We start from the raw sequence: 23923 nt of genomic DNA, 5'->3' as shown, positions 1-23923 counted from the left end.
CAAAACACAGTTATAAAATCAAAACAATACATACAAATCAATTAATAATATTATTAAAATACATTATAAAAACTTATAACAAACCTACATACAAGTCAACATCCTATATAAGTCAAGGGCAGGTTTGGGGGGCAGAATTTTGGATTTTGATATGACCCACAAATAAATCAAAGATCATTTCACAGGAAGGTGAAACCACCAGCATAACCTCAGGGGTCCAGCCACCCATGGTCACTGTCACCAGGCTACTTGGAGAAGGGGGTGGTTCTTTTTTTATTAACATTAAGATGCAATATTAAGTCTCTAACATGCAGTATTTAGCTACTAGAAACCAAGATGATGGGGCCGGGCTGTGGTGCAGGCTGTTGAGCAGCTGCAATAAATCACTCTGACCGTGAGGTCATGAGTTCGAGGCCAGCCCGTGACGGGGTGAGCACCCGTCAATTAAAAATAAAATATAGCCCCTGCTCGTTGCTGACCTAGCAACCCGAAAGATAGTTGCATCTATCAAGTAGGAAATAAGGTACCACTTTAAAAAAAAAGTGGGGAGGCAAGTTAAACTTACAACCTAACTAATTTACAACCTGGAATGAGGAAGTGCCGTCAGAGTGGATGATGAAGCAGCTGCTCCCCCCCGTGGCCAGAATCGAACATCCCCTCAGGAGAAGGTCAAATTGCCTCTGCGTCTGTCTGTCTCGGTCTCTGTTTGATGTGTTTATGGGCATTGAATGTTTGCCCTATGTGTGTATAATGTGATCTGCCCTGAGTCCCCTTCGGGGTGAGAAGGGTGGAATATAAATACTGTAAATAAAATAAATAATAAATGATTAAGCGGTAAAAGACGAGAGAACCCAGAACAAAGAAAAAGAAGCAATGAGCCCCTCTCCTCCATGCTATAGCATTACTTCTGGTGATATTGAATCCCTGAGAAGGAAAAAAGCAGGGGCAGCAGCTCTTTGGCACTTCTCCTCAAAGGACCACTGAGAAAGAAGTGAGGAGCAGTGCTTTTTTAAAGTTTTCCTGGGATGGACTAAGCTCTCACTTTTTGCTGCTCTGCTAAGAGAAGGGAATGGGTACTTATTTGCATTTTGTAAGAGTTAAGATTTGTTGGCCTGTGTGTAAGCTGACCCAGATTTTTGGCTCAATTTGTTGATTAAAAATTCTAGATTCATGCAGTAATTTATTTTAGAATGCTGATCTCACTTTGTATCATTATCATTATTATCACCATCACCGCTACCACTGCAACCATCCTGCCTTTCTTTTGATCTGGGACCAAGTATAACCCAAACTGCACTCTATTCAACCTCTAGACCAGTAGTTCTCAAACTGCTCTGCTGAGCCCTTGAGGCTCCAACAAAGTATAGTGAGGGGCTCCACGGTTCCCTCCTCCTGCTCTCTCCTCCCCTCTCTTCCAAGCTTTTCCCCCTCTTTCCTGCTCCTCCCCTTCCTCTGCCTCCCTTGCCACCAAAAGCCTTTTCCCTCCACTGTCCTTGCTTCCAAAAATCTATCCCCCTCACCGCTCAGGAGATGTTTTGAATGTGATTTTCCTGCATGACAGAAGGAAATTGAATTAGATGGCCCCTGGAGTTTTGGCTATTATTATTATTATTATTATTATTATTATTATTATTATTATTATTATTATTAAAGATTGGGTGGCTACCTGTTGGAGGTAATTTGATTGTGCTTTTCCTGCATGGCATAAAGGTATTGTACTGGATGGCCCCTAGGGTCTTCCACTGAAATATGGATAAGTTTATGTTGGTTAAAATTGTTCTTCAAAAGTTTGCCCTTGCCTGATTTTATATTTATATATATACACACACACACACACACACACACACACACACACACACACACACATGTTTCTTGGAGCTCTGTGAGAAACTTTTACTTCAAAAAGGGCTCAGTGGCTGAAAAGGTTTGAGAATCCCTGCTCTCAACTAATTTCCCACACAAACTAAATGTCCAACTGTTATTCACCGGCCTCATGCAAATCTCACCACTTCATCACATTAGGCAGGGAAGTGTCTGGCAGAGGAGAGCAGAGAAGAGCTCAATCTCACTCAGTTTTTAAATGAAATTGATGTTTTCTTTACCTTCTATCACACTGTTAAGTATCTTGCCTATTCTTTCACTGCAGTCTCCTTCACAGAGATTTGGCCCCACCCACTATCCCACTCCCTGCTCTCCCTGATCAGCCTAACATGGCTACCGCTCCCTGGCCAATCAGAGACTTCCACGGTGGCTGAAAAAGGTGGGGGCTAGCGTCCTCCACGTCCACGTGGAGGATCTCTCCCCTCCCCAACTGAGCCAAGCCATTCTGGGTTGGGATACCGAGGAGAGAGGGTGTTTCGCGTGCGCTGGGAAGCTGCTTGCTTGCTTGGGGGAGAGAGGGCTAAGTGACTGGGGGTAGATTGTTTCTGTTGTTGCTGGTTCGATATTGTGTTTTTTTGGGGAGAAATTGGCTGGGGGCTTGGGGCAGAGTCCTTGCTGTGGCTGGCTTTAGGAAATTTTTTTTTCCAAAGGACGTCTGCGTCCCTGCTAGTGCTGAGCTTGGGGTGCTTTCCATCTACTCCTGAGGGAGACCTTTTGCCTTTCTGTTTTCTTTTTTGGAATTTAGCAATCACCACATCAGCCCTTCTTTGCAATCCTGAAAGGGGGGAGGGGCTTGAAAATAAGGACGTCTGCGTTCCTGCAAGTGCATTGCTTCCCTCCCGCTCCGTTTGTAATTTCAAGCCCCCGGGCTGAGTGTTATTGCAGCAATCACAAAGACACACATTGTTTTCAAACCTAAAGGGTACATTGGAAGAAATAGTTTCCAAAGGACGTGGGGCACCCGCCAAGGCATTGCTTCCCTCACGCTCCATTTCTATTCCCAAGCCTTGGGCTGAGTTTTATTTCTGCAATCACAAAGTCAGACATTGATTTGATTCAATAGAGGGTCCACAGCAATTTATAGTTTCCAAAGGACGTTGCCAATCCTGTCAAGGCATTTCTTGGCGTGTGCTGCATTTCTAATCCAAAGTCCTCAGCCAGAGTTTCATTTTTGCAATCACAAGGTCAGCCAGTGGCACCATTGATCAAAAGGTTCAAAGGCAATTTATAGTTTCCAAAGGACGTTGCCAATCCTGTCAAGGCATTGCTTGGCGTGTGCTGCATTTCTAATCCAAAGTCTACACAAGTAGAAAAGGGACTTTTACAGTGATAAGAATCCAATTGAACAGGAAATAAGACTTTCAAACCAGGAACAGGTTTCTTCAAATATTGAAAAATAGTGTATTATAAAAAGTTATGAAAATTCGCCAAAAATCATAGGAGATAGGAAACATTCTGCAATTTGTTGAGCAAAGAGTGTGGAATGTGTTCTCCCACTATACCAGATTTGATGAGAATAGCTCAAGAAATGAGGACGGGAGACCCCCAGAACAGTCCCCCCCAGTTTCCTGTTTTTTGGCGATTGCGCATGCGCGTCCGCCATTTTAGAAACATTTTAGAAACATTACGAATTTTTGGAAATATCCAAAAATTTTGGGTGAAACATTAAGAAATAATTTCTACATCGAAGAGCCGGCACCCCCTACTTTAGAAACGAGAATTGAAACATTTTTTCCATCGATCGGACAAGCCTACTATCTTAGGGTGGAAGCATTACAGTAATCTTATTGAAATGCAATTATGAATGTTTTCAATACCTATGGTTAGATCTACCCTACCTTGGAAGATGGTCTACCAACTAAAGTGGGGCACTCCTAGCCACAGCAGCCACCTAGGTTTCTATTAACAAGGTAGTCATTTAGAATGACCAAACTGTGAATCCAGTCTTACAGAAGGAATGTGAGCCCATTTAGAACAAACAAGTTATAAGTTAACTATCCTGTATTAAGGATTTCCACACCATCCTTGATGTCCACTATAAAGACAGATAGTACTGTTATCAGCTTATTGAATCAGTCCCCAGGGGAATTTGAAGGAAAAACTTTGGTCCATGGGTCCAGAAAAATATTCCTGCAAGCTACATATAGCCCACAGACTGCACTTTGCCTGGGGTCAAAATGTGTGAACCTCTCTGTATTCTTCTCTTTCCCTCTGAAAAAATATATTGTAGACTTTCAACATACAGCTCTTGGGAGAGTTGTTTTCAAAATCTAATAATAATAATATTTATAATTATGTCAAATATATTAATTTCCCTTTGGACTCCTTTTTTCCCAGTTGGTGCCCAAACTGGCAAGTACACAAATTAATTGCAAATGTTTGAGTTTGTCTGAATAGGACTCTAGGAGACCTCTTCTGAAGAAATCCTGTCAAGAAAATCCTCAGATAGAATTGCCATTGGTCAGAGCTGCCTGAAAGACACATAAGAACAGCTACAAAACAATAGCATAGCTTGGTTAATAGGGGGAAATGCAATATGCCTGACTACACTATGGAGAGGCACTCCATGACTAATATCTTTTTTCCCTGGCATTTCCACCTCACTAGGGAGCAATGCTGTGCCATGTTACCTGACATATGTTGGACGTTAGTAATGCTAAATATTCTTCCAAGTCAGGAACCCAGGATACATATAAGGATAGCTGAAAACAATAGAAGGACTGAATATAACGAACATTTATTATTGTGTGTAGCATATAAAGAGAATACAGTCTATTTTTATGTCTTGTTCTCCAATATACGGTTAGCATAGTACCAAGAATCTAATTATAAATGTTGATCCTTGTTAGTAATAGAGAGGCTCAAACAGGATTTTGTTATCTTCTTAATTAAAGCCTCAAAGTTCAAACAAAACATTGTTTATTGTTTTAAGTATCCAAAAAAAGTGCTAAAGTGTCACCAAGTCCATTTACAAAGCAATCCTCTTGTCTTTGCTGCAGAGTGATGCTTGAAAACAATTGATGCATAGCAAGGACTCCTGACTTTGGTTGCATATAGAGCCATTTATCAAGGATATTACCACTATCTCAATAGACACATAGAAGTGTTGGAATAGAATAGAACTTCCCAGTGCTTCAAGACTAATAGTGACAAGACTTTGAACTTAACCCTCCAGGACTACTACTCTCAGCTTCATGAATGTAACATTCAGGAATTCTGTTCCTCCCAATCATAAGTTTCCAAAGCCATATTTGGGCCACATATATCTATAGAATCAATGAATAACCTTATTTTCCCAACTGACAAGTCCAACCCATGTCCTACTGTATCTTTGAAAAATATACTGCCATTCACCTTTCACTGGAGATGACATGCTGCAGTGCTGTTGTGGTGATCACCAGTGTAGTACATATTTTCTATCACTATAGTCAAGAATTACATGCCATGGTCAGGCAGGGAAATTGGGAAACTAAATATGTGGTAGAAAGCAGTGATCATTATGCTATTTGTGACTAAAATAGGCTTGAAAGTAAAATAAGGGGTAGCCCTTCCTTATCTTTAAAAGTTATGCAGAAGAGAGGATTACAACAGTGGTTGCTACTAGGCTTGTGTAATCCAGGTAAATCACAATCCGTTTCATGTCCCAGTTTTCACTGGGGAGCTGAATGATTCATTTTCTATGTGGGGCCCATTATAGGGAGGATGAGTTCCCAGGCTGACCATGTCATTTTAGGCATTTAAGCTGTTTCCTACTCTAGAGGAGGAGGAGAGAGATGCTGCAGGTAGACAGGCATGTGCACTTTCTCTTCTGGGTGCCACACACTATTTCCAAGGCATTTTAAGGAGGCTTCCCATTTTCAGGTAAGGAACAGCACTGAGAAGATCTCCTATCCTCCCTGGAATACCTTAAAAATCCCTCTTTTTTCCTGGCACACTGCAGTCTCATTTCCACTTTGGTTTTAATACTTCCTTAGAAATGTTTATACTTTCTAGTAGATGAGAGGTAGCTAGGTAGTAGTAGTTTTCATGGAATGAGGGTTTTCTTTTTGTTTGCTGGGATTAATAAAAAGGATTAAACTGTGATGTCGAATAGGGGAGGAGGAGCCGAGATCGGCTCCTGCTTGCTTTTGTTGCAGACAGGTTTTCGTACAGGGAGGGCCCTTCCCATTATGTGCTTCCAAAGGTACCAAAGAAAACAAAGGTTCCAAAGAAAAACAAATCTACACACAAGTCTAATTTCTACTAAGGTGTGAGGGACAAGGACTGCATCAGGTGACATCTTCAGGGAGGGTGGCACCAAAATTACTCTAAAATTTTGGTGCAGTTTTTCAGAAGAAATCAATTATTAGTTTATTTTTAAATACCCCTGTAGTTAAATATGAGCAACAAAAAAAAACATTTCTCATAGAAACTGTACTGTATCAAAATATCCAAAAGGCTAAAGCTCAATGCTAATTTTTTAAACTTTCTAAACTAAGGTTTAACTGTGGTTTATATCAATATGGATATCATTATAAGGAAGGATAATCCTGATACACACGTGAACATTCACATAAATCTCACAGAAAAGCACTGATGACACTAACTTGTAAATGTAAAATTTTACAGATGCAACTTTTTGCAGCTATTGAAGAGGTGTTTATGGATCAGCTGATTTATCACTTTCTCTTTGAAATGATTGTGAACTTTCAGTTAATCAACACATTGCAAATTTCTTCAGAGACTAGTTTGCACAATGTACCTTTATTTGCTAAATGGGAAAGAAGTGTGCTTTTAAGCTAACAGACACGAAACCTCTTTCATGATAATTATTAGAAAAGATCTGTCACCTCTATTCTTTCTGACACCTGCACATCGGCACCCACACAAAATCTCCTCACGCTGTCTTGACACACCTTCAAATTACAGTAATTTTCTTCAGTCCCTAATCTGTATGAACCAAATATAGAAAAAGGCATATTTGTCATTCCATTTCAGCTGGTCTATGTGTATGCTTCACCAGAAAATAAAGTGAATTTATGCTCCTCTGCTCTAATGATCTCATCAGAGAGGCAAAATTGCCCATCATACAATGATCCCTCTTCACTTTGTCCACAGAACCCACCAGCTCCCATTCCATAACATACATCTACATCCAGTGGGGCACCATGGTAAAAGTGAAACAGGAGCATTGTATGCTGCCACTGCAGCAACACGGAAGGTTCCTCATATTGCATAGCCAACAACAAGGGGAAGCCAGGCAGCAGACCCTGTGCCCATGGCAATTCCTGTTTGAAATATGTGACTTCTTGTATGGGATTGCAAGAGGTATTTCCTATGAAACTCTCTCTGAGGCTCAATATTGTCTCTCAATGCTAATTCCAATTGTGTGTGTGTGTGTGTGTGTGTGCAAGAGAGAGAGAGAGAGAGAGAGAGAGAGAGAGAGAGAGAGAGAGAGAGAGAGCGAACGAACATACTTTGGTATTGTATTCATATTTGTACTTCTGGTCATTACCTGGTATTGGCCCTCAAAATTATAAAATATGTTTTGTGATATGAGGTTTTTTCCCAAAGGACTGTTAACATTTACTGAAATACCTACTGATATCTCTAGGAATAACCCTAAATATTTGTAGAAATCACTACTATTGCTAACCTTAGAAAAAATCTTATAGGGAGTCCATGAACAGTTCATTTCAGTACATTACTAATGGCTATTCTGTGTTACCTGTGAAAGAGATCCTTTAAAGAGGGGAAAGATCATTTGCAGAATGCTGGTCAGTTGAAGAGGTTGGCTGGGTCTTAAATGGTTTTGGTGGTCACAGGTTAACCTGAGTCTGTACAAGTGCACAGTGAAACAGAAAACATAATTCAAGCAATTTATCAAAGTTTCTATTTTCTCGAGTCCATTAAATGCAAAGGCTTGAAACCACAAGGAAAGAGAATAACCTTGTCAAACCCTCTTCTACAAGTGACAGCTAATTTAGAATTCCTGATTGGCAATTGCTCAATTAAATCATTTCAGAGCAGCAGGTTTTCACCTTGGTTTTATGGAACTGCAGAAATGTATTGCTTGTGTAACACCCGTAAAGTAAGAACAGTGATAGGGGTGGGGTAGAGTGGGTGCACACATTCAGCATTGCAGCAAAGAGAAATGCAATCACTACTGAGCAACTAAACAGGGTTTAGAGATGTTGCAACTGAGGAAACGAACTGGCCATAAAATGGCATCAGGGTGAAGTACAGTACAGAGGAACATATCTCTTGAGCAATATTCAATAGTGTCATTCCACTACAGAATGTAACACAATTTTTGTTCCTGGGTTATAAATGTCATTTCCTAATTGGTTCTATCATAACAACATGGAAAAGGTTTATTAAACTGCAAAAACTTTGTTTTTGCAGGACATCCCGAAGCACCTTTTGCTATAGTTTTTTAATGAATATCTCATCGAATCTCAACCAATTCAGCATAGTTTGTGGCAGACACAAAAACGAAGGTTCTGGAGTATAACAACTACCTTCAAAGTAAGTGTCACACAATTAAACAGGAATACTTTCAAACCACGAATCAGTTATTTTTCAAATTTTGTTACATAGTGCTATCACAAATGGTCTAGACACCTAGTTGCAGCTATGCACAACCAGTTGTTTTGTTTTCCTTTTTTTCTTTTTATCCCACATTCCTTCCTGTGCTGGACACAAGATAAAACACTGTAAGCTAACAACAATTGGGCAGTTGCAGAATAGTTTGCACAACCAGTTGCAACTTCAATATTGGCTAGGGCAGTAGTTCTCAACCTGTGGGCTACAGTGGGCTGTAGAATGAAAATCCGGTCTGCAAACCTCCTTCCTCTTTATTTATTTATTTAATTTTATTTCAGCTCCTTTCAGATATATATTGTTATGATTGAGCCTCATGGCTCTGTTACTGACAGACGTGGGCGTAAGACTCCTCGAGAGTCAGATACTCTCGAGGAGCGAGAAAGAAAAAGACTGCGAGACATTTTTGCAGCACCATCTGACGAAGAGTCTTTTGAGGGGTTTACGGAGAGAATGGAGGAGGGGCTGGTTAGCTCGGAGGAGGATGAGATGGATTGGACTCGGGTGAGGGAGGAATTGGGTGCCACTGGCCATGATGGGATAGAAGATGAATGGGGACCTTCAGGATTAGACCCATGGTTTAGCTGGAGGGATGGGACGGGATCCACAGCTGGAGATGCTGTGGGGCGTAGTCAGAGGTGTTCCAGCTCTGATGAGGAAAGTGATGAGGAAACGCCCGGGTTAAGGAGGACAGCTGACAGTGATGAGGATTTGTAACTGGCATAAAATGGGGCTTGGGAGCAATTGCAAATTGCGTTGGGCAAGGTAATCTGGACGAACGCTTGGGATCTGTGTGGGACGCTTTCCTGAAGACTGGTGTGTTTTCGTGTGCTGATACGTAAGTTGTTTTGGAATTCAGGGTCAGACGGCGGGAGGAATTGTGTGGGCATTTGTTTGTGCAAACCTGTGCTTACTCTTATTAGCTTGACCTTCCGTCGTCTTCTTGACGGACGCCATCTCCTGCTTTGAAAACCCGGACTGAACTGACCACGGCTTGACTTCCCCCTTCTTGGACTTGGAAACTACAAACGTCTGCTTCTGGCTTTGATCTACGGAAAGGAACTGGGTCTACTCTACTGCTACAATCCTTGGCTGATCTGTTCATGTTGGAAATCCTGTCTGCTGTGTGTGTGGGAGCGACGCAAGTTACTCTAAGCACAGTGTTGGCAGCAGAGAGGAATCTGCTGCCAATTAGTTGCATTCTTTTGTATCTTTTGTTCCTCGGCTTTTGTTTTGTTTATCTCCAGGCTGAAGCAAGCAGTTTGTTTTTACCCGGATTAAACTCCGGTTTAATCCGGTTTATCTTTTGAACGTTTTTCCTTGTCCCTTTTTGCTCCTAAAGGCTAATACTGCCTGGCCCTTGTATTTTACGGGCATTTTTGAGTTCTGTAATCCAATAAACTCTGTTATCTTGAACCTTGTGGCGTTCTGTCCTTGACATATATATATATATAGTTGGCTCACCATATCCATGGGTTCTGTATTCATGGATTCAATCATCCAAGGCTTGCAAATATCCCCCCTGCAATTTTTTTCAAAAAACAAATGTTGATTTTTGCCATTTTATATAAGGTACATCCTTTTACTATACAATTACAAATAATGGGATCTGAGCACATTTTGGTATACATGGGGGGGGGGGGTAGAGAGTGGAACCAAAGCCCAGTATACACAAAAAGCGCAGAATTGGATGATTGTTAAAAAGATTGGGAAAAATATCTATTGTTCCTAATCTTTAGATTTCTGTGCAGCAAAGTAGTAGCTATGGTCATTTGAGCAACTGAGATTTTTTTTGTCATTTGTACATTTTTACTTAATGCAGAGACAAAACATTGTAATTCTTCTGATTACAAAAGTACTTCTCTTTGTGGGGAGTGAAAAATGATTTTTGCTGTTCTTTGTCACATGGAGGGAGATAAGGATTTAAAAAAATATTAATAATGTTAAGTAGAACTTAATTTGTTCATGAAATTCCTTTTCTTTGGGATATATTTCTCAGAGAACAATTATAAATATATTGATTAATGTATTTAATTTTACTATATTGCCTTTAGTTGGTTTTCAGTTTTATAACATTATCAGAATACAAGCTGATAAATTCTAAGAAATGTAAAATTTCTTAGATTTTTGCTGTGCATGAAAATCAGAGGCTTTTTCACATTGCACAATTATAGCACTATGGTCCCTCCTACACTGCCATATAATCCAGATTATCAAAGTAGATAATCCATATTATGTGCTTTAAACTAGATGACATGAGTCTACACTACCATATAATCCAGTTCAAAGCAGACAATCTGGATTCCATGTGGCAGTGTAGAAGGAATCTATGATTCTATTTTAAATGCCACTCCAATATCCTTTAAAATCTTGGGATTTAATGTGTGGGAAGGGGCATTTAAAATTCTGAGCCAGAGAGCTGTAATGCCTCACCAAAATACAAGCCACAGGAATTCACAGGATGTTGCCATGGCACTTAACGTGAAATCATAGTGAAGTGTGAAAGGTCCCCTGGTGATAGATTAGAATTCGAAACAGAAGAAACTATGAATATTATAATATGACCAAAGATATTATGTATTCTGAAATTAGTCTCCCCCATATTGTTAAGCAGATACCAAAAGCTCTCTTTTTCAGAAAATGAAGCTGGTACTAAAAAGGAGAAAATCCAAGACTCATTGAATACTAATGTTGCTACATAAAACTTTGTCTCATTTTCTGAGGTATCACTAGAAGCAAATTCCACTTCTTCTGATCTTTCATTTCTATCATCTTCATTGACTTCTGTACACTGAAGGTTTGCATAGATTAAAACAACCTCCTCTTCCTTTTACGTATCAGTTTATGTATTTGATGTATTCCCAAACAGAGTTTAACTTCTTTTATGTGCTGCAAAAAGGGGAAGAATCTAAAACATGAAAGAATTAAAAGGTTATGTTGCTCAGAGGTCTTGCTCCCAAATTGCAATAAGGATAAGCTTGACAAAACCTATGCATTATTCGGGGATATATGAAGACATTCCATGGGTTTCAATAGGTGGCAACCTATTTCTGCACTCATTTTTACCCCAAAGAATTAAGTCCTAAACATTTTTGAAAATTCATTGTGCAGTATAAAGGCCAGGGTTTGGATTCTATTCTGATTTTCAAAGTGAGGGGAAGAAGCTACAGATCTGACATGATAATATTGAGCTACTTGCCCCATTTGCTGCCTCACAGGTTATTGATTATGATGCTATAGGGTTACTGTTTTATGGTTTTGTCCACTGTTTCTTTTCTTGGTTTAAGACACACAAGGGTTTCACTATAGTTAGCAAAAAACATGCTGTGAGTATCTTCCTGATTTATATCCACTTAGGCAATTGATTTATCTCACTTTTAATTATCTCCTCTCTATTTCTCATACAACCTCATTGTAAAGTTCTGGCAAAGCGTCCAGCATCGCCAGGCTACTGGGGAAGAAAGAGGGAGCAGCAGGGCAAATCTGACACCTCGTGCATAGCTCCCTCTCCTCAATCTTTTCCCCATCACATGGGGAAAGTGTCACAATTGCGAGGAGGCCCTGTGTTTCCAGGGAAGAGTCTGGGAATGCTTTCACCCTGGTTGGTAGTGGCCTTCCATAGGAAGCTCCCTTGCATCATCTGATGGGCAGCGAGCCCATAAGTCCTCCAGATGGGGTGGAAATGTCCTAGGACACTAAAATCACATCATCTGATAAGGTGGTTACTCTCTCTCCCAACAACACTTGGCTATTATTATTATTATTATTATTATTTATTTAATTTTTATCCACCTTTCTCAACCCTGGAGGGGACTCAAGGTGGCTTACAGATCCAGCAAAAATTCAATGCTGCACAGTTAAACAATAAAACATATCTCATCAATAAAAATAATCTAAATATATATGCAATTAAAACACATATAAATCATTTAACAGATTAAAACCATATAAAATGCCGAGTCATGATCTCATGTCCAAATAGTTTTCCACAATCCATAGTCCATTATTCAAGCTGTTAAAGTCTCATTCTGTAGTTTCCTATTCACCAAACGCCATGTCTTACGTTTTTTTCCCTAAAAATCAGGAGGCTAGATATCATTTCTTTACCTTTGCTCATTCCTGTCATCCTTACAATTCTTGCCTATGATCATCTTATTTCCTGTTTCCTCATTTCCCATCTTTTGTGCCTTCTTTCTTCTCAATACCTACATAACTCCTAGCTTGCAATTTTCTTCCCCCAATTCTTTTTCTCTTTCTTCCTATCACATTACACACTGCCTGTCTAAACATCTTCTTTCTCGCTTTTCTTTTGCCTTTCTCTTCTCCTTTTTCTCCAACCAGTCTTTCTGGCTACATTTGTCATCTTCCTCCCTCCCCATCCTGTTCCTTATCTCTTTCATCCTTTTAGCTCCACTTCTAGCCACACTCACCATCTTTCCTCTCCCTCCCTCTTCTGTGACTTCAACATTGTCTGTAAGTCTCTACTGTTGCCTCAGAAATATCTGGACCTGATATGTTCTTTCTAATAAGAAGAGTCATGCTGGATCAGACCAAATGCCTATGTAATCTGCCATTCTATTCATCTAGTGTCCAACCAATCGCCCAACCAAAGAGAATCCTGCCAGAAGAACATGAATACAATTCCACATCCATATCTAATTCCCCAGCAACTGACACAAAGAGATAGACTTAATATATAACTGTCTTGACTAGCTGTCCCTGAAGACCCTAATCTTCCTGAATGCATCTAAATTCATTTTCAAGCTATCCAAATTGGCAGTCATCATTATATCATGTGGCATGAATGCCATTTTCAACTCACTTTTTATAAATCTCCCAACAGTATAGAATCATAGAATCATAGAATCATAGAATAGTAGAGTTGGAAGAGACCACATGGGCCATCCAGTCCAACCCCCTACTAAGAAGCAGGAAATCGCATTCAAAGCACCCCCGACAGATGGCCATCCAGCCTCTGCTTAAAAGCCTCCAAAGAAGGAGCCTCCACCACGGCCCCGGGGAGAGAGTTCCACTGTCGAACAGCTCTCACAGTGAGGAAGTTCTTCCTGATGTTCAAGTGGAATCTCCTTTCCTGTAGTTTGAAGCCATTGTTCCGTGTCCTAGTCTGCAGGGCAGCAGAAAACAAGCTTGCTCCCTCCTCCCTATGACTTCCCTTCACGTATTTGTACATGGCTATCATGTCTCCTCTCAGCCTTCTCTTCTGCAGGCTAAACATGCCCAGCTCTTTAAGCCGCTCCTCATAGGGCTTGTTCTCCAGACCCTTAATCATTTTAGTCGCCCTCCTCTGGACGCTTTCCAGCTTGTCAACATCTCCCTTCAACTGTGGTGCCCAAAATTGGACACAGTATTCCAGGTGTGGTCTGACCAAGGCAGAATAGAGGGGGAGCATAACTTCACTGGATCTAGACGCTATTCCCCTATTGATGCAGGCCAGAATCCCATTGGCTTTTTTAGCAGCCGCATCACATTGTTGGCTCATGTTTAACTTGTTGTCCACAAGGACTCCAAGGTCTTTTTCGCACACACTGCTGTCAAGCCAGGCGTCCCCCATTCTGTATCTTTGATTTCCATTTTTTCTGCCGAAGTGAAGTATCTTGCATTTGTCCCTGTTGAACTTCATTTTGTTAGTTTTGGCCCATCTCTCTAGTCTGTCAAGATCATTTTGAATTCTGCTCCTGTCTTCTGGAGTGTTGGCTATCCCTCCCAGTTTTGTGTCATCTGCAAACTTGATGATCGTGCCTTCTAACCCTTCGTCTAAGTCGTTAATAAAGATGTTGAACAGAACCGGGCCCAGGACGGAGCCCTGCGGCACTCCACTTGTCACTTCTTTCCATGATGAAGACGACGCATTGGTGAGCACCCTTTGGGTTCGTTCGCTTAGCCAATTACAGATCCACCTAACCGTAGTTTTGTCTAGCCCACATTTTACTAGTTTGTTTGCCAGAAGGTCGTGGGGGACTTTGTCGAAGGCCTTACTGAAATCCAGGTACGCTACATCCACAGCATTCCCTGTATCGACCCAACTCGTAACTCTATCGAAAAAAGAGATCAGATTAGTCTGGCATGACTTGTTTTTGGTAAATCCGTGTTGACTATTAGCAATGACCGCATTTGTTTCTAAGTGTTCGCAGACCACTTCCTTAATGATCTTTTCCAGAATTTTGCCTGGTATTGATGTGAGGCTGACCGGATGGTAATTGTTTGGGTCGTTCTTTTTTCCCTTCTTGAAGATAGGGACCACATTCGCCCTCCTCCAATCTGCTGGGACTTCTCCCGTTCTCCAAGAACTCTCGAAGATAATTGCCAGTTCAGTAAGTAATGGCAGTGAATTCCAAGTTCTAGAGTTATGAAAGCCGGGATGGAAAAATATGATCTTTCACATGAACTAGTTGTAATATTCATAGCATTGTATAGATCATAACACACATTTTAAATTGTGCCCACATGGGTTGGGTGCAACTGCTGTAAGAATGGAATTACATGTTTCCTAAGCCCTGGCCAATAGGGTTTCCAAAATTTTCAAAGGCAGCATGACATAAGGTCCAAGATTCTATATCTTCGCATAACTGAAGATGCAACTTTCACTGGGTGGCAGCAGTCAAGGCCAGGTTCAGATCATTGCTACTGCTGTCATTGACCCTCTGGAAGGAAGGAAAGGTAATGCCATGGAGAAGCAACTGGTTATAGATCTATTGAAGGAGATGGAGGCCTCTTCTACACTGTCATACAATCTGATTATCAAAGCAGATAATCCACATTATCTGCTTTGAACTGGATTATATTAGTCTACACTGCCATATAATCCAGTACAAAGCAGATAATCTGGATTTTATATGGCAGTGTAGATGTGGCCGGAGTGAGGATGTAAACTCAAATGGTATGAACCCACATTTCCTTCCCCAGGGAGCCCAGAGCAGCCAGATTTTCTTGGTCTAAACAAGTGACATTGTTTCCCAACACAAGTGACATTGCTTCCCAGCAGAGCCCCATCAAAGGGCTTGGCTGCAATTTGGCAGTGGGCATTTGTAGAGCAAACACAAGAGAAGGACAACAGTCATCTACAACCAAAAGTAGATTGTGTATACAAAATTTGCACTTAAGGACATGTTAAGTCACTAAGGGTGGTTCTAGACAGCACTTTAATGTGAGTCCAATTTGGTTTTAAAAACCCGATTGGACTCGCATTGAAGTTGTCACACACCCCAGAAAGCTCATACTTTTTTAGGGCTGGCGTCCAGATGCCCTGCCAGACAAAAAAAAAATCCCCCAGAAAAGCCTTTAAAAAGGAAAATAAGTTACTCGGCTGCCATTCCCCCTTCTCCGGAGCTCTCCTGGAGTGTAGAAATGATGTGCCAGGATAAGAGGGACCAGGAGCAATTTTCCTCTCCCCCTTCTCCTGGTGTGCCATTTCTATGTGCCAGGAGAGCTCTGGAGAAGGGGGAATGGTGGCCAGGTAACTTATTTTCCTTTTTAAGGTTTTTCTGAGGGGTTTAGGGAGGACATTAGAGCTTCTTGGATATTCTGGGCTCATGGAGGTCTGTGCAGACAGCCCCTTCAGAAATCCCAGGACCGTCCACAGCTGGAAAGACCCAGGTCTTTTAAGAAGACCCTGGTCTTTCCAGCTGACGAATTACTTCGGCACAAAGCAGGGTTTTCCTGCTTTGTTTTGCTCACCTACAGCTGAGGGTTTTCCTGCTTTGTGCCAAAGAAATTTGTTTTAATATGGGCTGTTTTTTGGACGCGCCACATGAAAACGCAGAAGGCCTTGATTTTGGGTGCAGCCCTAACAGGATGCCAACCAAGGTGTGTTGCTGTAATAACTAAGAGCCCTTCCACACAGCCGTATAACCCAGAACTGGATTATCTGAGTCCATACTGCCATATAATCCAGTTAAATATAGATTTTATACAGCTGTGTGGAAGGGGCCTATGGTAAATGTTATCAGGACCCTATTTATTTATTTTATTTACAGTATTTATATTCCGCCCTTCTCACCCCGAAGGGGACTCAGGGCGGATCACATTATAACACACATAGGGCAAACATTCAATGCCCATAAACACATCAAACAGAGACTGAGAGACACACGCAGAGGCAAGTTAACGTTCTTCTGAGGGGATGTTCGATTCTGGCCACAGGGGGGAGCAGCTGCTTCATCATCCACACTGACGGCACTTCCTCATACCAGGTCGTAAATTAGTTAATCTTGCCTCCCCACTTATAAGTGGTACCTTATCTCCTACTTGATAGATGCAACTATCTTTCGGGTTGCTAGGTCAGCAACGAGCAGGGGCTATTTTTTATTTTTAATTGACGGGTGCTCACCCCGCCACGGGCTGGCCTCGAACTCATGACCTCATGGTCAGAGTGATTTAAGGCAGCTGCTCAACAGCTGCGCCACAGCCCGACCCTACAGTTTCTTACTTTTCTTTCATGCCTCAGAACACATCTTTTCCTTAAAGTTTTTGCTTAATCTTAGCCATCATGTTCATGTTATCCACTAATTTATACTTATCCACACTTGCTTATCCTCTTTCATTGCCCCCCTTTCCCCCCTCATGCTATGACCTCAAAAATAGACCATGAACTCTGACATACAGGGGCCCTTGCTTTTGTGCTTACATTATGTAATAAAGCCAATGTGCATTTTTAATGCAACGACAGTAACCTTAACAAATAGTTAGCAAGATAATAATCTATTCAAACATCACTTCCCAAGGGAGTAGAGGCATTAATCTTCGTTGTAACAAGAACAAAAAGAGTCTTGTGACAAAGGAAAGAGTTATAAATATATTATGGCATAACCTTTGTAACTATTCACTTCATTCAGTGCATGAAGTCATTTAATGTGTGCATGTGTATGTGTACACAAATACATCTGTAGTTGAGCAAAACAATTCAAGCATTGGAAGGAGTGGAAAAGTCCACAAAGCTTATGCCACAATAAATTTGTTACTCTTTAAGGTGTTACATGACTGTGTCTTTTGCTGTTCCTCTAGCACTAATGGTTTTCAGTTGCTGCAATCTGAAAATTGAACAGGACCAGGTGCAAAGCGTATGCAACCTTGTACACACTGTGCAACTCTAATGAGTGTTAAACATCTCACTGAGCGATCTTTAAACCATACAATTTTAAGTAAACAGTAGCTACTGAATTTGCTATCTAAGGGCTATTAAATCCAGAAAAAATTCATTGATTTAAATAGGTATAGTGGGAGAAATGCAGACAAAAGCAATTTACACCTTATTAATGTTTTCTTCAAACGACATGAGTTTTCATGTAATTTATCAATATGTATATCTGAGACTCTCATGTTTTTCCCCCTCACATTGGATTATTGATCATATGGGAGATAGCTGAAAAATGTGGAGTGTCTCTTTAGTAATATGATTTCAGCAGATTCCATAGGATGGAGCCACAGCAGTGGAAATGGTGTCAAAATGCTATAATTATGTAGTGAGAATGGTCTCTGAGTTGTCTGTCAGAATCACGAAAGACGTTTCTGGGCCAAACATGCAACTGGACTATTTATCTAGTAGGTTGGCCAGAAATAGATCTGTTCCTGGGGAATAACCATGCAACCTGGAACACAATGGGAAAGAGTAGTGCCTTCTATCTTTCTTTAAATAGCACCCCTGTGTACATTGCAACCAATGTGATTTTTAAATTTGTGAATCCCTTTACTGTGAAGACAATTTAAGCAACCATTGTGAAAACAATTGGAAACCAGTATTGCACTGCAGAGAATTGTATCTTATGGAAAATACATGAACGGCATAGGGGAATTCCAATATTTATAGGTGAGGGCTTCTCCATTTTCTTCCCTCGAGGCAGACATGAATAAAAATATAGTGGAAGTGGACTGTGTTCTGTAAGTGGCAGCAGGATATGAAATGTGAAGAAATGGCTCTACGCCCAATGTTAGCAGTAAACGTGGGCTGTGTGATCTCTATCCAAAATACCTAAGGGGTTGTTGAGGAAGCAAAGAGCAAGAGTGAAATGCCAACCAAAAAACTGTTCTTTCAGCCAAACCTCACTAGCTAGAGCTAAAAGATACAGTCACTTTAACAGCTGTTTTCATAGAAGAGCAGCTCCTATCTTCTCCTGCCAAAAGTGTATGAAATCATTGTTCTTAGGTTAAGAAATACTTTCTGCAAAACTATTTTAACGAACAGTTAAACTTCAATAGTGTTCAGGTGGATAGATAGGTGGATGAATGAATGAATCAGGGTAAAGATTGCATAGGAGCTCCCGGTGGTGCAGTGGGTTAAAGCACTGAGCTGCTGAATGAAAGGCTGGCAGTTCAAATCCAGAGAGTGGGGTGAGCTCCCACCCTTAGCCCCAGTTTTTGCCAACCTAGCAGTTTGAAAACATGCAAATGTGAGTAGATTAATAGTACCACTCCAGTGGGAAGGTAACAGTGCTCCATGCAGTCTTGCTGGTCACATGACTTTGGAGGCATCTACAAACAATGCCTGCTCTTCAGCTTAGAAATGGAGATGAGCACCAACCCCCAGAGTTGTACACGACTAGACTTAATGTCAGGGGAAAACCTTTACCTTTAAGGATTGTATAAAGTTGCCTGTTAAATCTTCTACTTTTATAAAAAAAATGTTTAAGCCATTTTGTACTATCATCTCAAACAATTCTACTATATCACCCGTCTTCAATGTCTTGTAAAATCTACACCTTATCTGCACATTTGGGGGCTTGGAGAATTACCTTTTTAGCTTCTTTTCCTCCTCCCCTCCTCTCCTTCAGAAAATGCTTCTAAAAGATAATAATTATTATTAATAATAGTAATCCTAGCAAAAAAAAAAAAGCCACATTCTCAGAAAATTACTCCCACCTAGTTACCTCTCCTCTAGAGTAGAAAGTAGAAACAGCTTTCAGGAAGCATTAAACCCAAAGCAGAAAGGTGTGAGGGGAAAAAGGCAGGCACCACTCCAGTGCAAATCAAGAGAAAAAATAGGGCATTTAAAAGGAATCCCAGCATAGGATAGCTCCAGGTCATTGCTCTTCCTTCTCTGGAAAGTGGGGAAACCTCCTTAAAATAACGGAAAGCTGTAGGAAGAGGGCAACGTGCACTGCCTGTCTTCTCTAGAGTAGAAACAACTTTAATTAAGCATTAAACCTGGTCTCCTCTACAGACAGAAGGGAAAGGATTGTGGAAAGAGTGGTATCTTAACTCTGATGTTTTTAATCCAGGTCTTAATGAAGGATATAAGGACAAATGGTGCCACTGCCTAAAATGTTGGGAAGGGGAGCCTGGGACAACCCCCCATTACTGTCAATGGGCCAGATCTGGCCATATTTTCCAACTATGGTACAAAAATGGCTATGCGGCTGCCCACCCATTTTCAGAAGGAGCACAAAATGGATACGGGGGTCTAGCAGTATTTGCCCAGCAGAAACAGATTGAGGTTCAGCCAAAATGCAGAAGCCTAGTATGTAGCCCTTTCAATTGTGTAAAAAGGCATCCTGGTGGCCAGTAGAGCTGTTGCACTAAGGGAGTTCTGCAATCACTGCAGCCAATCTCAAGGCACTTCTACACCGACATTATAACCTATCTTGGATCAGATCCCAAAAGATCTGGTTTTGCTCTGGTTTGAGAAGATTGATAGGTCTAGAACTGGTATGAGGCCAAGAAGGTGATTACATTGTACATGGTAACTGGCCCCCAAATGCTTTGTTGGGTTTTTTCCCCATTTCCAGAAGAGATGTGCATCATTGCATCATAGGCAGTCCTCATTTGGGATCTTTTACTGGGCTTCACCAGGGGCAGGGGTCTACAATGCATCCCACATTTTGTAAAGCCAATTTCACCCTGGATCTGGGATACACAGGTATCAGCTGAAACACACTTTTTGGCTGAACCTGGATTTTCCTGGGACTTTTTTAAAAAGTGCTGTAACACTTTGTAACATGTTGCAGTGTGCATTGCCGGCGGTGTTTTGTGGCCACTGTGGCCTCATGTGGACTTTGAACTGCATTATAGTGCCATTAACCATTTTATAAAACTGACCGAATAATGAATTCACAGATTTATATCTTATGGATCAGCCTGTTCATTTCATTTCATTTTAAGAATATGATCACCACACATGAATGTTCTGATTCCAGAGTGGTGCCAGATTCCAGAGAGGCACAATAACAGCTGAGAGGCATGGACTTTCTATCATGAGTTTGCTCTCTTTCTGTGCCTAAATGATCTAGTCCCACGTGCTCCCCTTCAAAAATACTGTAGGATTACAAAATAAAGAACTTTACCCATTCATGCTGTAGCACACATACATATTTAATTATGTTTCCCTATTTACCTTCAGATTAGAAGACAGAAAAATCACATAACCAATGGTAAATAATTGCATATCAACAGGATTATAAGAGAACAATCTGTTATGTGAGTAAAATTCCCTGTAGGTAGACAGTTAAAAACAGCACGAGTTATAAATCACTTGACAATAGTGTCTCTTTAAATCAGGGTTCAAATGTTTGAGTCCACTTAAACTCTGCAGGTAATGCAATGAGTATAGCAATTTCCTAAAAAGAAGTGGTATCAGTGGGTAAATTGTTTCCTGCATAGCTATTTAGTGACTGTTAAAATGACAAAAGTGTTCTTTTCCTCCCCAAGGCCATTGTGAATTTAGTACTTATTTTTGCAATCTGGATGTCTTCAATAATAAGCAAAGAGCAGCATGTTTTGTAAAGATTATCTTTGAAAGTGGTGGAAAGAATACAAGTTGATAAATGTGGTGAAGTGTTCTGCTTTTTTTTTAAAAAAAAAATCCACCTGAAAATAAGCCCCATTTTTCACTTCCTGAGGATTCTGATTTCTAGTGAGAACCTAGAGCAGATGTGTGACTCTGAAATTTCTTGGCAGTTTCTTAACCCGCTCAGTAGTCTCACTGGCCAATTGGCATTGTAGGTTGGTCAGGGCATCTAGCAGACATTGGAGGGAAAGATGAAGAATATGTTGGCCTCTGGGTATAAAAATGAGCCCCGAGAGCTGTGTTAGTCACTCTTTATGGAAACTCAAAAACATGGAGTTTTCTTGGCAAAATTTATACAAGCCCATACTTCTTGCAAAGGGTTGTTGTATGTCTTTCGGGCTGTGTGGCCATGTTCCAGAAGCATTCTCTCCTGACGTTTCGCCCACATCTATGGCAGGCATCCTCAGAGGCCACATCTATGCCACATCTATGGCAGGCATCCTCACAACCTCTGAGGATGCCTGCCATAGATGTGGGCGAAACGTCAGGAGAGAATGCTTCTGGAACATGGCCACACAGCCCGAAAGACATACAACAACCCTGTGATCCCGGCCATGAAAGCCTTCGACAACTTCTTGCAAAGGTTCCAGTGCTGCTAGCCTATTGGGATGTATGAACACAAGCTGGAAAAGACAACGGAAAATAAAGAAGCAAAAATACTCTGGGATTTTAGAATCCAAACAGATAAACACCTGCCGCATAACACACCAGATATAATGGTTGTGGAAAAGAAACATGTTTTACTATAGACATTACAATACCAGCAAGGGTGATTCAACCGGTAGGCAAACTACACGGTTGCTGAAGGTGCCATTCTATGGGGGGCACCGTTGAGGCACTGGGACCTGGAGCACCAAGGGAGGATTGTGAAGGTGCCTCCCCGTATCCCAGTTCAGTGCCAAGGCCTGGCCCTCAGAGCGCTCAGCCTCAGCCTGGAAGGGAAGGGAGGGAAGGAGCTGCCTGGGGTTTGGACTGGATGGCCCTTGGAGTCTCTTCCACCTCTATGATTCTATGGGGCCGCCCTGAGCCCATAGGCCCCTTAAAGGCTTGCGAAGGGACTCCAGTTTCACCTGGACATGGGAGTTACCCGAAGCCAGGGCCAGAGGCAGCGAGGGCTCTTTTCTACCCCGGGACGCCCTTCCCAGCCCCTCTAGAGGACTCACCCCTCAGTACTCGAGCCCTGCTTGGTTGGTGGACGAGGAGGAGGAGGGTCGCGGCGCCAGCACAGCAGCAGCAGAAGCAGCATTAGCCAAAGATGGCTACGAGGCCCCCACCCCGCCCCAGCAGGGCACTCTCGCTAATTGCCTGTGCCAAAGGCAAGGCGCCCGCCCTCACAACCCCAAGGTGCCTCTTTGGGTTTATTAGAAGAATGCTTTATAATTTGCTGCATGTGGTAAAGGAAACACAGGCCTACACGAACACTGCCTGGGGGTCATTTCCAGCGCAGGCACTCTCCTTGGACAGCCCCTCCCTCAGCGTGTCCTCTTCCCCTTAGCTGGATGGGGCGGCCCTCCTCCTTTTCCCTTCTGCCAAAGCCGCAGTCGTGCGTGGGACGGGCGTGAAGATGGCAGCGGAGGAACCCCATGCCAAGAAGCCCAAGCTGGAGCCAGCCCAACTGAGGTAAGGGAGGGCGAAGGCAAGTCTCTCAGGCCCCCCAGCACCTTCCTCCTGGAAGGAAAGTCCAGCTTCAGCGGTTTGGAGCCTCCCAAGAGAAGTCCTTCCAGCAACAATCCTCAAACTCTGGTCTGTCAGGGCTTCGGACTTCATTTCCCAGAAGCCCCAGCCATTGTCCGAAGCAGAGGAGGCTTCTGGGAATTGAAGTCCGGACGTCTGGAGTGCCTCAGAGCAAGGCAGACTCTGTGGGATCCCACCTGTTCCCCCTGGCACTCCTGCGGAGTTGGAGCGGCCACTATTGTGAAGGGCTCAGTTGCCCAGTAACCAATTGGGAAGGCGAGGATGCATTGTTCGTGTGGCCTGGGAGCCTGATTGCTTTCTTTCCTTCCTTGGGGGGGGGGGGATGGACATTGCTCTGCAGACCTGAGCTAGTGAGGCATCTACAACCTTTTGCCCTCCCCGTGTTTTGGATTTCGACTCCTAGCCAGTTTCCCAGCTAGATTGCCAGCTAGGTTGCTGTGAGTTTTACGGGCTGTATGGCCATGTTACAGAAGCATTCTCTCCTGACGTTTCACCTGCATCTGTGGCTTCAGAGGTTGTGAAGTCTGTTGGAAACTAGGCAAGTGGAGATTATATATCTGTGGAATGATGTCCAGGGTGGGAGAAAGAACTCTTGTTTGCTTGACACAAGTGTGAAGGTTGCAAATGATCACCTTAATTGCCACTGAATAGCCTTGCACATTCAAGATCTGGCAGCTTACTGCCTGGGGGGAATCCTTTGTTGGAGCACTTGATGAACCAACCTGGATGCAGCATATTATTTGAGAACACAGAAATGCTGGATCACTCTGACAACCACCATGTCAGGCTACACAGAGAAGCCATTGAAATCCACAAGCATGTGGAAAATTTCAACAGAAAGGAGAAAACCATGGAAATGAACAAAATCTGGTCACTAGTATTAAAAAAACCTCTAAAATCAAGTCAATAAATAAAGAACAACACTCTGAAAATGGGAATTCCAGACATGAAACAATCAGGGCCAGCTAT

At 42.0% G+C, this 23923-nt stretch overlaps 1 long non-coding RNA gene across 1 annotated transcript in view; it reads right to left on the bottom strand.

The window, feature by feature from the left end:
* Positions 1 to 23923, bottom strand: part of LOC103278995 (uncharacterized) — a 137607-nt gene that overhangs the window by 90752 nt on the left and 22932 nt on the right. The window lies entirely within an intron of this gene.

The sequence above is a fragment of the Anolis carolinensis genome, chromosome 5, assembly GCF_035594765.1.
Source record: "Anolis carolinensis isolate JA03-04 chromosome 5, rAnoCar3.1.pri, whole genome shotgun sequence".
Classification (NCBI taxonomy): Eukaryota; Metazoa; Chordata; class Lepidosauria; order Squamata; family Dactyloidae; genus Anolis; species Anolis carolinensis.
The sequence above is the reverse complement of the archived record's forward strand: the minus strand, read 5'-3'. Positions and strand labels throughout refer to the sequence as shown.